This window comes from Apteryx rowi, unplaced genomic scaffold (genome assembly GCF_003343035.1).
Source record: "Apteryx rowi isolate R43461 unplaced genomic scaffold, aptRow1 scaffold_94, whole genome shotgun sequence".
Taxonomy (NCBI): Eukaryota; Metazoa; Chordata; class Aves; order Apterygiformes; family Apterygidae; genus Apteryx; species Apteryx rowi.
The window spans coordinates 1,859,889-1,872,670 of NW_020451249.1; the positions used below are offsets into that span (position 1 = coordinate 1,859,889).

General features: G+C 43.5%; 1 long non-coding RNA gene across 1 annotated transcript; it reads left to right on the top strand.

The window, feature by feature from the left end:
• Nucleotides 1–4,368, top strand: LOC112978456. The gene is made up of 3 exons (XR_003257909.1): nucleotides 1–493; nucleotides 2,399–2,469; nucleotides 4,317–4,368. It is a non-coding gene; the product is annotated as an uncharacterized LOC112978456 (long non-coding RNA).
• The last annotated feature ends 8,414 nt before the right edge of the window (nucleotides 4,369–12,782 follow it).

Here is a 12,782-nt window from a genome sequence, read left to right on the forward strand (position 1 = left end):
TCACGGATCGGTATGATTTAATCAGAAACGGGAAGGATGTGCTCTTTCGAAAGCAGCACAGCTAGCCCAGCTCTTCTTCCCGTCCCGGCACTTCTGAATTGCTGTGCTCTGGCTGCGGCCGCCGGCCTTGCATAAGCGCTGTTATTCAACAGCTATTTGATTACTCAGTCCTACTTCAACTCTCTTAATCCCCCTGCTCTAATGGACTCCCTGTTCTCTCCAACAGAACCAGAAGAAAAACAAAAAGCCCCAAATGTTCTTAAAAGAGGAGGTGGGAGGAATCCAGGAATAGCTGGGAAACAAATTGTTTGTTCATTTGTTTTAAATCCCCTCCTCCCTTTTCATTCATTCAGGTTTCCTTTCTGCAGCTAAACATGCTGAGTCTGTTGTTCATTTTGAGAAGAGGTTGTTCATTTTGTGAAGCTCTCCATTTTTTGAAATACGATATTGACAGAAAGGTCCTACTTTTATTCAAGGAACAGCAGCTTTGGAGGTAGGCAGGGATAGGGCGGAGGGCAGAGGAAGGGCTGCAGGGTTTTTTTGGTTTTGCATTTTTGTAATTTTTATAAGCCTTGTGTCATGTTTATATCTTACTGTATTTCTAAATGGTTTGTAAGTGTCTGGGGGGGGTTCTGCCCGAAGTTCTGCTGAGTTCCGTTAAAATGACTGTTAGAGTGAAACTTGGAGCTTCTCTAGCACTTTCTGTCTCAGCATTGCAAAGAGAGCCAGCAAAAAAATCTCCAGGCTTTCCACCTCTATCATGTGCTCACATTAATTTCTGACTTTTTCATGCATTTTCATAGAAATACTCTTCTGCGGCAAAAAGCAAAATGCTCCATTTTTAATATTGGTGAAAATCATTTTTTCCTTTTATTTTTATTTTTTCATAAGAACTGGAAAATTTGCAAGGTATTAATCTTTTCTGTCAGAAAACCATCTTTTGTAAGAATATTTACCCGTATAAAACTTTGACAACCATAAATGTCTTTGCATGGCTTGACACGCTTTTCTACACTAATTCCTTTCTTTCAGCAAATGTGACTCGCTTTGGCCTGATAAAACTTCATAAATAGAAAGTGARTATTTTAAGGAGGGTTTTTTGTCTTGTGATTTTGCTTTTATTTTATGCTAACCTGGGTCATTTCACTGATCCAATTTACACCATGACCTTTGGAGAGTTGCTGTACCGAGAGGGTAATGGATTGCAGGACCACAGATGGGAACAAGTGGAGGAATATGGGGGTTTATAAGCCAAAGAAACAGTTCATGTAACTGCAGCCTGCAAATTCTTTGTGCTGTTTAGAAAGGTACCTGACAAAAGCATACGTCTGGATTTAAACTCCCTCAAGGCTGCAGACTTTTGACTCTGAGCCCCTCTCAGTCTTTGCTGCTTTAATCAATGCACAGACTTGGGGTAAATAGAGAGTGAGATTGAAAAGCCCATTGGTTAGAGTGTTCCTTTAAATTCTTCTTGGGAAGGAAACACTGGCTAATAAAGAGCTCTTTAATTTGGACAGGGAGGGAATTGCAAGAGCCACAAGCCAGTCAAATTCAAGTGGGAAATTAGATGCATAAGTTTGATGATAAGAGTGAAAAAAGATTAATGACTGAAACGAATTGCCAAGAGAGGTGGATTCTCCATCTCTAGGTATCTTCTGATCGTGACTGGCTGCAATTGAGAAAACGGGCTATAACCAAACGCAGCCACAGGCTACGGTGGCAAGCGGAGGGGAAAGTAATGGGAGTATTCACGGATCTGCAGCAGCCTAGTGCTCTGTGATAACAGCACAAGGGATGTCCCTGGTTCCCACAGTCTGCAGTTTGACCAGTGTCTAGACAAATATATCGACATGGTACGGCCCATGTTGTTCACTGAATCCATTCCCTGAACTCAGAAACCACCTGGGAACATTGCATCTATTCACTGCCTGCACAGCATGTGCCATAAAACACTGCCCAATAATGTATGAAATGTCCCTGATTTAAAAACTGTAAAATTAAAATGTACAAGTAAAAGGTATAAAAGATTGAGAGCTTTGCCAATGTCCTGGTTTCCTGCAGTGGCCGGACATTGTAGTGAGAAGACATTCAGACACTCCTAGGAACTGGATTATCTCATGCACTCAGGAAAAGGGGGGCCATATCTGTTTCTTGCCAATCTGTCCTTGAAATAATTTCCTTTCAGACTCTAAATCTGAAGATTAGTTTAAAATTAAACTCAAGAATAAAACACAGAAGCTGTACACGGGAAGGTTTCTTTATGTAGTACCCTCCAAGTACTAGCACAGGCTCTGCAACCCTCCATGTCTCGTTGTGACCCATCACACTGCATCACAAAGCTGGTGCGGGCTGGGAGGTAATGTCCTGTGACATCAGAAAGTCCTGTTGACCCTTTCAGGTAACCAGCAGAAAGCCTGAACCTTGAGACTCATCCAGCACAGATGTGACACAGCAAGAGGTCAACAAATGGTGAGCAGTTTCCTCTTCCATCCTTGTTCAGTGCCAAGTAACTGAGCAGACCAAACCYTTATAATGAAAGCATTAACCCCTGCTGCTGTCATGCCATGCAGTCCTTAATTGATGAAAGTATCTAGTTCTAGCTTGAAACAATTTTCTGTGGCCTTCACTAGCCTGCTTGAAGGCTCATTCMTCTTTGTTCCTCTGTTGATGAGAAATGTTCTCGTGTAGGTCTTGTGTGCCTATTTCTCTAGTTTATGGGGCTTTCCCCTGTCCCATTCTCTAGGGTTTCAGCTCTAATGAAAATCCTGGAGCATTTCCATTCTGTGTCTTGAGCACTTCTCCTATTTTCAAATTGCAGCTATGTGAAAATGAGATTGGCACAAGGGCTTCCAGAAACATAAAATCCATCACTAGTCCAATACCCTTGTTCTGGATTCTCTAAAAAGGCCCAGCTGCTGATAGAGTAAATTTCTAAATAAAGTTTGTTAACGTACTGAAAAAAGTATGGCCCAGCTGAACTTTGTCTTTCACACAAACTCACTGCATTGACTTGGACAGAGATAAAATGCGAGCAACAGTTCTCCAATACATGTACTACAATTTCTGTCTGCACATAAACAGTATCATAGCACTTTATTGTTGGGTGTGGAATGGTTTGCATGCTGACTGGTCCTCTCATTACAAAATGTGGTGAATGTGCATCCTTCCTAGGAGGGGAAAAGTGCAGGCTGTGAGTAGCTGAGCAAACGCATGGAGCAAAGAACTGCACTGACTGGGAATGAACTAGCTAATTGAAAAGGCCTTGTTCTACCTCCTATTTTTTGATGCCAGGAAACACCTTTGACACTAACCCAGACAATTCCCTAGGAAAAAAGGCACAAATTCCAACTAAAATAATGTCATTTGCAGCCTCTTTTGAACCACTGTTCCAAGTAGGAGTTCTGGCTGAATGTTGTACTCCATGGCTGTAATTGGGTTTGAGCTTCTAAGATGAGGCAGTAAATTGCTCCCACCATTTGGACTAGGAGGTGGGCAAAAAGCACCTAGGCAGCGAGCCAGCCAAGGAGCGTCATTCAACAGATGACTGAAATCGAGCTTTTCTTCTATTTCTTTGAGGTTTTTGGCTCGGAAGCTCCATCTTTCGAGAATTTCTGAACTACTTGCAGGATAGTCTGGAAAGAGGGGTTGGACTCAGTCTTTAGCATACTCAGGTTAATCATTTTTCTACCTGTTCAGGTGGTTTTCTATGCTGCCACGATCACTTTCAACCCTTCAGGAGCCCCAGCAGGCAGAGCTGAAATCCCCTCGCAAAGCAGTTTGGCAAAGGAGTGTGCCCTGCTGCTCAGGGATGTTTCTTTGCCCTAGTTATTTGAAATCCCTGTAGTTAGAAGCAGTGCTGAAAACATAGATACCTACATGGAAATACCAAATATAGAGAGTGATTCATGCTGATGACTAACACCATCGGCTGTCACTTGCTTAGTTGTTATGAGGAAGGATGGGAAGGCAACATTATGTTGCATAGTAAGTTAGTATTTATTCAGTCCAGGGTGGTCAGTCTTCCTTATCTTAGTAGTTGCATACCAGAGTTTTCATACATCTGGGAGACACGGGGCATATATCACCTCAAATAGCTATGGGGAAATTCCAGAGCAGTTCATAGCCTGGAGGTGACAGTAGCTCCYGCTGCTCCAGTACAGCCCGAAGTGACCAAGTAAGCTGCTCCAGCAACGCCTGCTGGCTTCCTTTCCATGGCAGCTAGGTCCAGGTTGCCGAGCAGCCCATGTATCACCTTGGGCAGGGTATAGCTTTTTAGTTTCCATTCTCACTCTGTTCATATCCTTTACTTTGTCCAGAGAAATACGCGATGGCAGTGGMGTCTGTGATGTGTCAGAGGTGCTATTTCTGGTGAGTAAATGGAAGCTATAGCATGTAAATTTTTTGCTGTAATGACTGTGCTCATCTAGGCATGCTGCCTTTGCTCAAAACCCTCAGAGCCACCTAAGCTCTGTTCCAGGGTGCTGTTTCTATTCCTTCTGTTGTATCTGCTCAAATCCTGAACAAGCTGCGGAGAACGGGCAGCGGCAGGCTGGCCCACTGTGAGGGACTGTGGGACTGTCTCAGGAAGCCTGTGGCTCAGCACTCGGGTGATAGTGGCAGCTATTTCATCCCACGTAATTGTCCTTGGAAGGGGGAGTACACTTCCTCTCATCTGCTTCACAGTTTGCAATGTGTGGAGGCTGCGCTGGGCTAGGAGTGAATTTTTCTGGGGTACGACCAGTGCAATGGAAACGCGATCGGTTCTTGTACACAGATGCTTGTTTGTAGCCGACAGCAAAAGTCTTACTCGTGAACAATGCTGCTATCCGTAGGTGGTCTGGGAACCGAGGGAGGAGAGTGGGGTTGATAAGGATCATAAGAAAAAGAATTCAAGACAGAAACAATTTAAAAAAAAAAAAGCTTGAAATCCTTAATCTTTTGGGACCAGTTTCTAAGGGTCCATAGCTAAAAAGACCGTAATTAGAAAGAGCTTTCTTGTAGCACAGAGTTAATAAGCAGGGAGCATCTAAGAAAACACTTTTTTTTCCTCTTAAAATGCAGCCTTCCCATTTCCTCCCTCTCTGCAGTCTTTCTACCTAAAAGTTTTTTGTGGGTGTTTACCAGACACTTTCAGCAGAAGGAGGGTTAAGTACATGAGAAGGGGGTGGAGAGGGAATCCCAGCTTGGAACTTGAGACCTTCCAGCTGAGAAAGAAAGATTCAGAGATGCAGACGTAATCATACAGCACTGCAATCAACTCCTGTGTCAAAAGAAGTCAGGAAAAGCACATAAATAACTCCACAGCCACATTTAATGTAGTGCAGGACATATATCAATAATGCCACCACTTCCTTAAGGGTGAGTATAGAAAAGCTTCCTGTCTAAACGCTTGCAAATCGTTTAAATACTTTGAAATGGCTTGGTTTAAACTTCAGAAATTGAGGTAGCTTTAAATTCAAATTATTCGGTACCATATCAAGTAGGTACTCTCTATCTTAATGCAAGTTTCAAGTTTCCTTGCGAATAGTCTCAAAAAATAAACTGTGGTTGTCCGAAGAAAGACAAAGCAAAATCTATATTGTTTCCTGCCKTAAATTCAAACTCCAAATGAAGTGCCAAGAACTGAGAAGCACACTCATTTAGCAGGAATGCAAAATTGTCTGTGTTCTTTAATATACAAATTAGGGCATTTCTATTTTAATGGATTAACTCCTTCCAGCTAATTGTTTGAGTTGCTCGAGTTATTCGCCTGCTGCAGTGTAAAGAGCTGAACATTTTCAGGTAATCCATGTGCTTAGGGTGGGCTTTCCTGGAGCTGTCACTTTAAGGCTTTGAAGCGTCCTCAGTAAATCTGGTGTAGCAGTACATTTTACTTTGCTGCCTGCGTAGTGTACAACAGCTTCTGTAAAGACTGAGGTTTTTTTGTGGTCAGTCGAGGATCCGAAGTCTTTTGATTGATACAGACAGACTAAAGCAGATGGAAGAGGAAAGAGATGATGCTGTCTTGATTCTCACCAGGGTACTTTCTTCCCCACGAGGTGGATGGTGGTGTTACAGATGGTGTGTGATTTATTGCATTATTACTATTATTATTACCAGTCTTTATGGAATGGTTCTTGGTTAATGCGCTCGAGTTCGAAACAGTTTCATGCTGGGCTTTGTGTGTATGTTTGTCAAATGCCTGTTTTCCATTACAAAACTGGGAGATAAACTAAGATGACAGTCACATTTTCCTAACATAAATTTCTCCCTCTCTCACTCCTCCTTGGAAACCATAAATTTCAGCAGCGTGTCTCTGCACTCCAGACATCAAAAAAACACATTCAGGCAGGCGGATTTACAAGCTTACTGTTTTCCTTGGTCAAGTCCTTGCGTAAGAAAAGATAGACATCCAAATGATAACACAAAACTGGGAAGGGAAGAGTAGTCAAAAGAGGAAGCTGTACAATGTGGGAGGGGGAAAGAAAGTCTCCTGGGAGAATTTGTCTCAGCTGATACAACTCAGGTGGTGGATAGAGATTTTCCTTCTATTTCTGGCCAACAGACATCTTTTTGTTTTCCTGTTCTTGTGCTAAGTGTTTTCAGCCATAAGGATTCAACCATTTGTTCCCATCCTCACAACTAAAACTCTTGTCCAAGTTGTTATCTGATCCTGTATTTATTAACACAACATCCTTTTCTCTGGCCTTGAYGAACACTGACTCTCGCCCAAATCGTATCCATTCAGAAAGCTCCCTCTCATTTGGCTCTTTCTTTTCTATCACGTCAAATCATTGTCTGCACTTCTGTGGCCCTTCCTGGCCTGTCCTCATCTTATTTTCCACTTCTCAGTTAAGATTGATTACTTCCCCTATGCTGCCCTTTGTACTTGATAGGAACAAAGTTTCATGTTCAAATGACCTCTGCTTCTTGCCCTTTAATCGCTTCCTATGGTGCTTTCGTTAGTGTGCTTACTGTGGAAAACTTGACTATTTAAGTTGCCAGCGTGTAAGACCACTTCCTATTAGGCTGCCCAGTGATAATCGCTTACCCTAGATTCCCTGTCTTTATCAGCCTTCTGTCTCATGTCTTCAAGTGCTGACTCTCAGAGGCTTGGACTATCTTTTCTTCCTTGTGGAGCAAGGAGCATAAGTGGATCTTGTTCCGCATTTGTAGTCACTGGTGATGCCAATGATCCTAACAGTAATTCATGCAGCAGTTTCACTTGTCACCAAGTTCATTAGCTTTGGTCATTAATGCATAAGCAGTGTTATTCATCTTTTTATTTTACATGCTATGATTCAGCATAATTAGCTTGGAGCTGGCACACATTAATGAAACCAAGACTCAAGGTTGCAGTTTAGAAACCTTGCTCTGGCTTTTAGACTGAGTTTTAAAACTTTTTCATGCCATCCAGAAGAGATCAAACCCACTGATCTGTTTAAGTAAAAGCTTTCTTGACTGCAACTTCAGTTTCCTAAATCCTAATTAAAAAAAAAAAACCCTTTGGGAGGCCGTACAGCCCCAGACTCATAACTTTCTCCCTGGGCAGCAGGGTCTCTGCAGCTTTCGTGGCATTGGTTTGACATGGAGTAAAGGAGACTTTGCGTCTCCCCTCTCTCCCCATGTCCTGGGATTTCTGRACAGCTAATAGCCTGATTGAAGTAGACTTTCAGACCAGACTGCTTCATATCTGGAAGTCCCAGGGAACGGACAGCCGCATGTGTGCGTGGAGCGCGTGAGGTGAGGCTAGCACGCCTGGGACACGTGGGGTATGTGCTGCCAGAGGGCCTGTGTGAGCGCAGCAAGTCTGATCGGTTCTGAGTGCTCTGGACTTGGGCATGCTTTATCTCAAAGCACAGTATGGGCCTGCAGGTTTGCTGTATCCTTGGGGTGCTGGGCTTGCCGTGCRCATTCTGCATAGGACATGCGTCTGTAATTTCATCTGGGATTTCCCAGATAGGGATATAGGAGCCCTATGTGCAGGTTTTCATGTCAGCCATGTGACTGCCCAACCCTCCTACAAACACACGGGCGTTGGGCTGTGTTTACCAAATCTTCCAAGGCTTCTCTTCCTACTGGGGAGTTCTCAGGGATGATCATTTCTGTCTTTAAAAGGCTCCAGCAGAATCAGGAGCTGAGCTGTTCGGTAACAACTTAGGGCTCCAACTTTTAAGAGAGACCCGTTTCATTCACGGCTTCATTCTGCACTGTTGTAACGTGAGTGTCTGCACCACACAGCAACCAAGTCCAACTGCTTCTTGAAAGAGCCTCTGAAAGGTGTCCCTGCTCAYATTCTCCTTTGCTAGCCAAACATAACAAGAGTAATAACAAAATACAAACATTCATATGAGATTCCAACTCCATAGCTTTCTTTAGTAGGTCCTTTACTGTTCTGACATTTTCCACCAACCCATTGTACTGGTGATAATAGGAACCAGTCAGGAAACTCTAAATCCTTCTTTTACTGTACTGGTGGTTAAGCCCATCAACAATGAGTATTATTTCAGGTGCCATATCTGGCAAAAATCAACTTGATCTGGTTAGCTGACATGTCTTCTAGTGAGTTGCATCACGGAAATGGATTTAGTAATCCAGATCATGCACTATTTTCTTCATGAAAAATGCCTACATTGTTCTGTTGAATAGTTTTTCCTAGCACCCCTGTTTTTGTCCTCTTGTTTGACTGAAGTTGTGTTTTTGCCATATGTGATAATCTGGAGCTACTTCTTTCATGTTGTTGTTCATTTAGGCTAGTATAAAACATTTCTCTCTGTTATTCTTATGCCTTTGAACAAAATCATATCAAACACCGAAAGATCCTCTTGAGGTTAAAGATGTATTAGGAATATGCTGTCTTGGTCCATTTGCAGTACCTGCCTGTGAGATCTCATCTTCTATGATAGTTCTGGCATTTGCAAACTGTGATTTTTCCAAGAATACGTGCAGACTGGTTTGTTTTGTTTTGTACATATTTGGGCTGTGAGGCCTAAGCAGTTCATTTTGACAAATTCTCTAGAGCAGGAGCTCCCAAAATGTGGTAGGGCTTTTTCTGCTAACGTGGGGTTCTAGGTGATAGGCAGGTTCTCATGCTGGGGGCTGAGGCAAGGTGTAGCTCTGGGCTCCTACCGGGGGTAGAGGGAGATGGAGGCAGTCCACCTCTTGAAACGGCAGACCTCTGAGCACGGGGCTTGGTGGTGCTGCTGCCGCCAGTAGCAAGATGCAAGGCTATTGCTGGCATAACCAAAGCAATAAATTGGGGAGTGTAGGGTGTATCTCTGCAACCACTAAACAGTGTTATCTGCTTTGCACATCGTGTGTTCATAGCTGAAACAGAACCGGCTTCTCAAGGAGCAGCTTGTCAGCATTGTTTTGGCAGCAGTGATGGTCATYTTCCTGGTTTGTGGTCAATATCAGTTAACTCTTGCATCCCCGAAATAARGACTTCTGTTTTTAAACACAACCACCAACTGTGGCCAAAACTTCCATCCTTGTTGAGCATACTGGCAACTAGTCCAACAAGCACCTGAGTACGCATAGCACAGAGCTTGTTTTTGACCATTCTGGTGACAGACTGGGCCGATACCCTCTCCGGGGGCATATCGCAGCGTCTAGGGACCGAAGCCTTGCCTCTTCAGTTTCTGCGTGTGGTCAGTTAAGGTTAGCATCCTTTGCTCACTGGGACAGTTTTTTGTTCTACAGTGCTCTCAGTTGCTGATTTGAGCAGCTGAAGTAGGACAGCTTCGTTTGCACATCATTGTTCCAGGAAATCCTTGAATCTCTCCTGGTCTGTTGTGGCAGCCGGATACATCCTGCCAAACTCTTCTCTGCCTGCTATCTTTCCTTTATTTCCCGTACGTGGAATTTAACTTCAGCCCAGCAACTCTAGCTCTTTCCAAAGACAGTTGGAGTCTTCTGTCATGCTTTCTCTGCAGATTTTCCCCAGATGTAAGCATCAGCTCTGTAGATTTTGGAACCCTCCTGGATACACCAACAAAAAAATGTTGTATTTTCCAGTGAAACACCTCTGGTGCTGAACTCAACCCAAGTGACAGGCTGAGGAAAGTGTCTCTCAAAGGGAGTGTTGAATGCCCACAAACATGCACTTTGTTTTTTTAAGGGCACCTGCCAGAACTCCACTGATGCATCAAGCACAGAAATATATTTGCCATCAGACATCTCTCCAAAAATATCTCCCTTTGTAGGTAGTGGAAAATGTGCCTTTTTAACATATTCTTGTAATTATTTGTGTCTATGCATTTTTTTTCTTGCAGAAACCCGTGAGCACAACCAATCTGTTGGTTCTTTCTCTTGTTCTGTGGTTCCCAAAATGGTCTTTCCAAGTTAATAGTTTCTGCCTTAAGGTGACAGCAACTTTCCTGTGAAGATGACATGTGGAAGAGTCTGACTCACGCAGCTTTATTCTGTACTTTAAGAGCTTCCCTCTACCCAGGAAGATGAGCTCTAACTCTTGTTCATGCAAGAGTGCCTAGTGACAAATTTCCTTTTCATGTTTTCTCTGGCTGTAGTGTTAGTTCATAATCTTGGATCTTTTCCAGTTCCTGGGTGTCATTAGTAAGACCAAGCTTTTTGCACCAAACCCTGAGTTTTTCCTGGTTACTTTCTGCTGAGCGCTTCTATTGCTGTTCCTGGCTGCACACTGCTTTGTGCACCTCTGTTTGGCTTAAAATTAATAAATGTCCCCTTTTCCTCTCCGGCAGTCAGTTCCTGTATCTTCCGTTGCAGCAGCGTCTCTTGTTTCTATGAAGACTGCCACTGAGGTAATGCTGCTGTCATCTGTGTTGGTCACACTTTGCATTTGAATCATTTCTAGTGATTTCAGCTGTGGTGAGGCTTGTTGCTGCTCATTTTTCCTCAGGACAGCCTTTTACTCCTGGTCACACATTTGTTCAGTGGTTGCTCAGAGCCAAGAAGCTAAAAAAAACAGAACAAAAGATTGATCAAAGGTAGCAAGGCCATGCAGCACTGACTGCTTGCGTTTACACTGCTTCTGGCTAGTTCCCCTACAGATCTGCTTCCAGCACCTCGGCGTTGTTTAGCATGAGGCCTCCTTCTAGCACACCAACCCGTTCCAAATGGTCTTTGCGTGACCTCAAAGCACAGCCTATTCAGGGAGCAGCTGTAGGCAGCTGCTGGTCTTTGCTAGGGATCACAGACACCCCAGGAATCCTATGTATTTTTGTAGGGAAAACCCAGAGCTCCTTTAGCTACATTTTGTGAACTTTAATTTTACGGATGATGAGTCCCTTTGCGAGCACATTGTAGCCAAGGGGTTCCTTGAGAGTTCAGGAACTATCTCCATGCTTGGCTTGTTTTTGGTGTGCAATAGCAGCTGTCTTGTCTTTTCCCTTACCAATATTTTCTTGGATGCAGAGAAGAAATAACCCTCTAGGTAACTCAGCCATAGTCCCACATGGACTAAAGGAACCTGGAAGTAGCAAGCTAGAGCTGTAATGATCATGAAAGGGAGACAAGTGTTGGGATAAAAGGCAATCACAGATGTCAGTGTCCAAGAAAGCTCCCACGGRAGAAGCCTAGACTCAGAACAAGGTGATCACCATTGCTGTGCAACACTGCAAACAGTACTGCCTTTCTCCCTTGCCCAAGATATTAATTCTTTTGGACTCTAAGATATATTCTCTACATTCTCTACATCTACATCAGCTGCCTTTTGGCAGCTGAACCTTCAATTTATACAGCCATCCTTGCTGTGAGGGGGAACAGGCAGTTTTCAGTAATCAGCACCATGTTGCAGTATATGGAATAACGAATCCTGTAGTTTGTAGGCGTGCACAGCTTTTCCCTTTTATCCGTGATTTTTAGTTAACATTTGCCATAAACAAGGTCAGTTTCTAAGGAATAAAAAAACCCCTGACAGTAGTTTTACATTGTGGGGTGGTGTCTGTCCAGTTCGTCTGAGCACTTGTCCTCATGTGTCTGGAAAAMTTCTATTTATATACCTTGTTCAGCAGCTTTTTCCAGTTTCAAGGTGGGGACTCTCTGAAGGCCTCATCTAGGTCGTAATGAAAAATGCTGGGATAGACTGACTCATTCTCCTGCTATAAACAGCTAAGGTACCTACACTTTCTATTTCTTTTGCACTTGCTTCTACCTCTTTTTATCCTGTGCCTTAAATTCACTTATTTTTGTGACGTGGAGATGAAGCCAAGACCTATTATACTCCTTTAACTCTTCCCAGTGTTTTAAGCATAGTCTTTTAGCTCTTGAAGCAATATCTCACCATGTTGTACTGTTGATGCTGTCCTTCTGCAAAATTCATGAATCACAAGGGAAGAAAGCAGCTAGGAAATAAGAACCAGGCCTTGAGTCTTGAAGATGTGATAGACCACTTGCCTGTCCTGTGCAGATGGGCACAGAGCAGAGTCCTGCGTCACACATGCATGAGTGCATCAAGTTAGTACTTTTCAGGGTAGGCATTTTGAAACTTTTTTTTTCTCCTAGAAAAGCTGAAATTCAGGCAAGCCAGATGGGGTTGTGCGAGTCACAGATCTTATGGGACCAGTGGGCAGTGTGGTAGTTTGGGGAATGAACAGCAAGGCACGCTGGTGTAGACCTCGGATGTGTAGGCAACTGCCACCTCATCACAGAGCACTTGGAAGGAGCCGGATCTGCTAGTGAAAGCTTTTCCTTTTCCTAGAAAGACCCTAACAAGCTGCTGCAGGATTCATGCCAGACTGAAACCAAAGGAGAAAGCCTGGGGCAGGGGGAACTGGTTTCTTTTAGTTTTTGGAACTTTGTTTGGGAAGCCTCGCAAGGGGAAG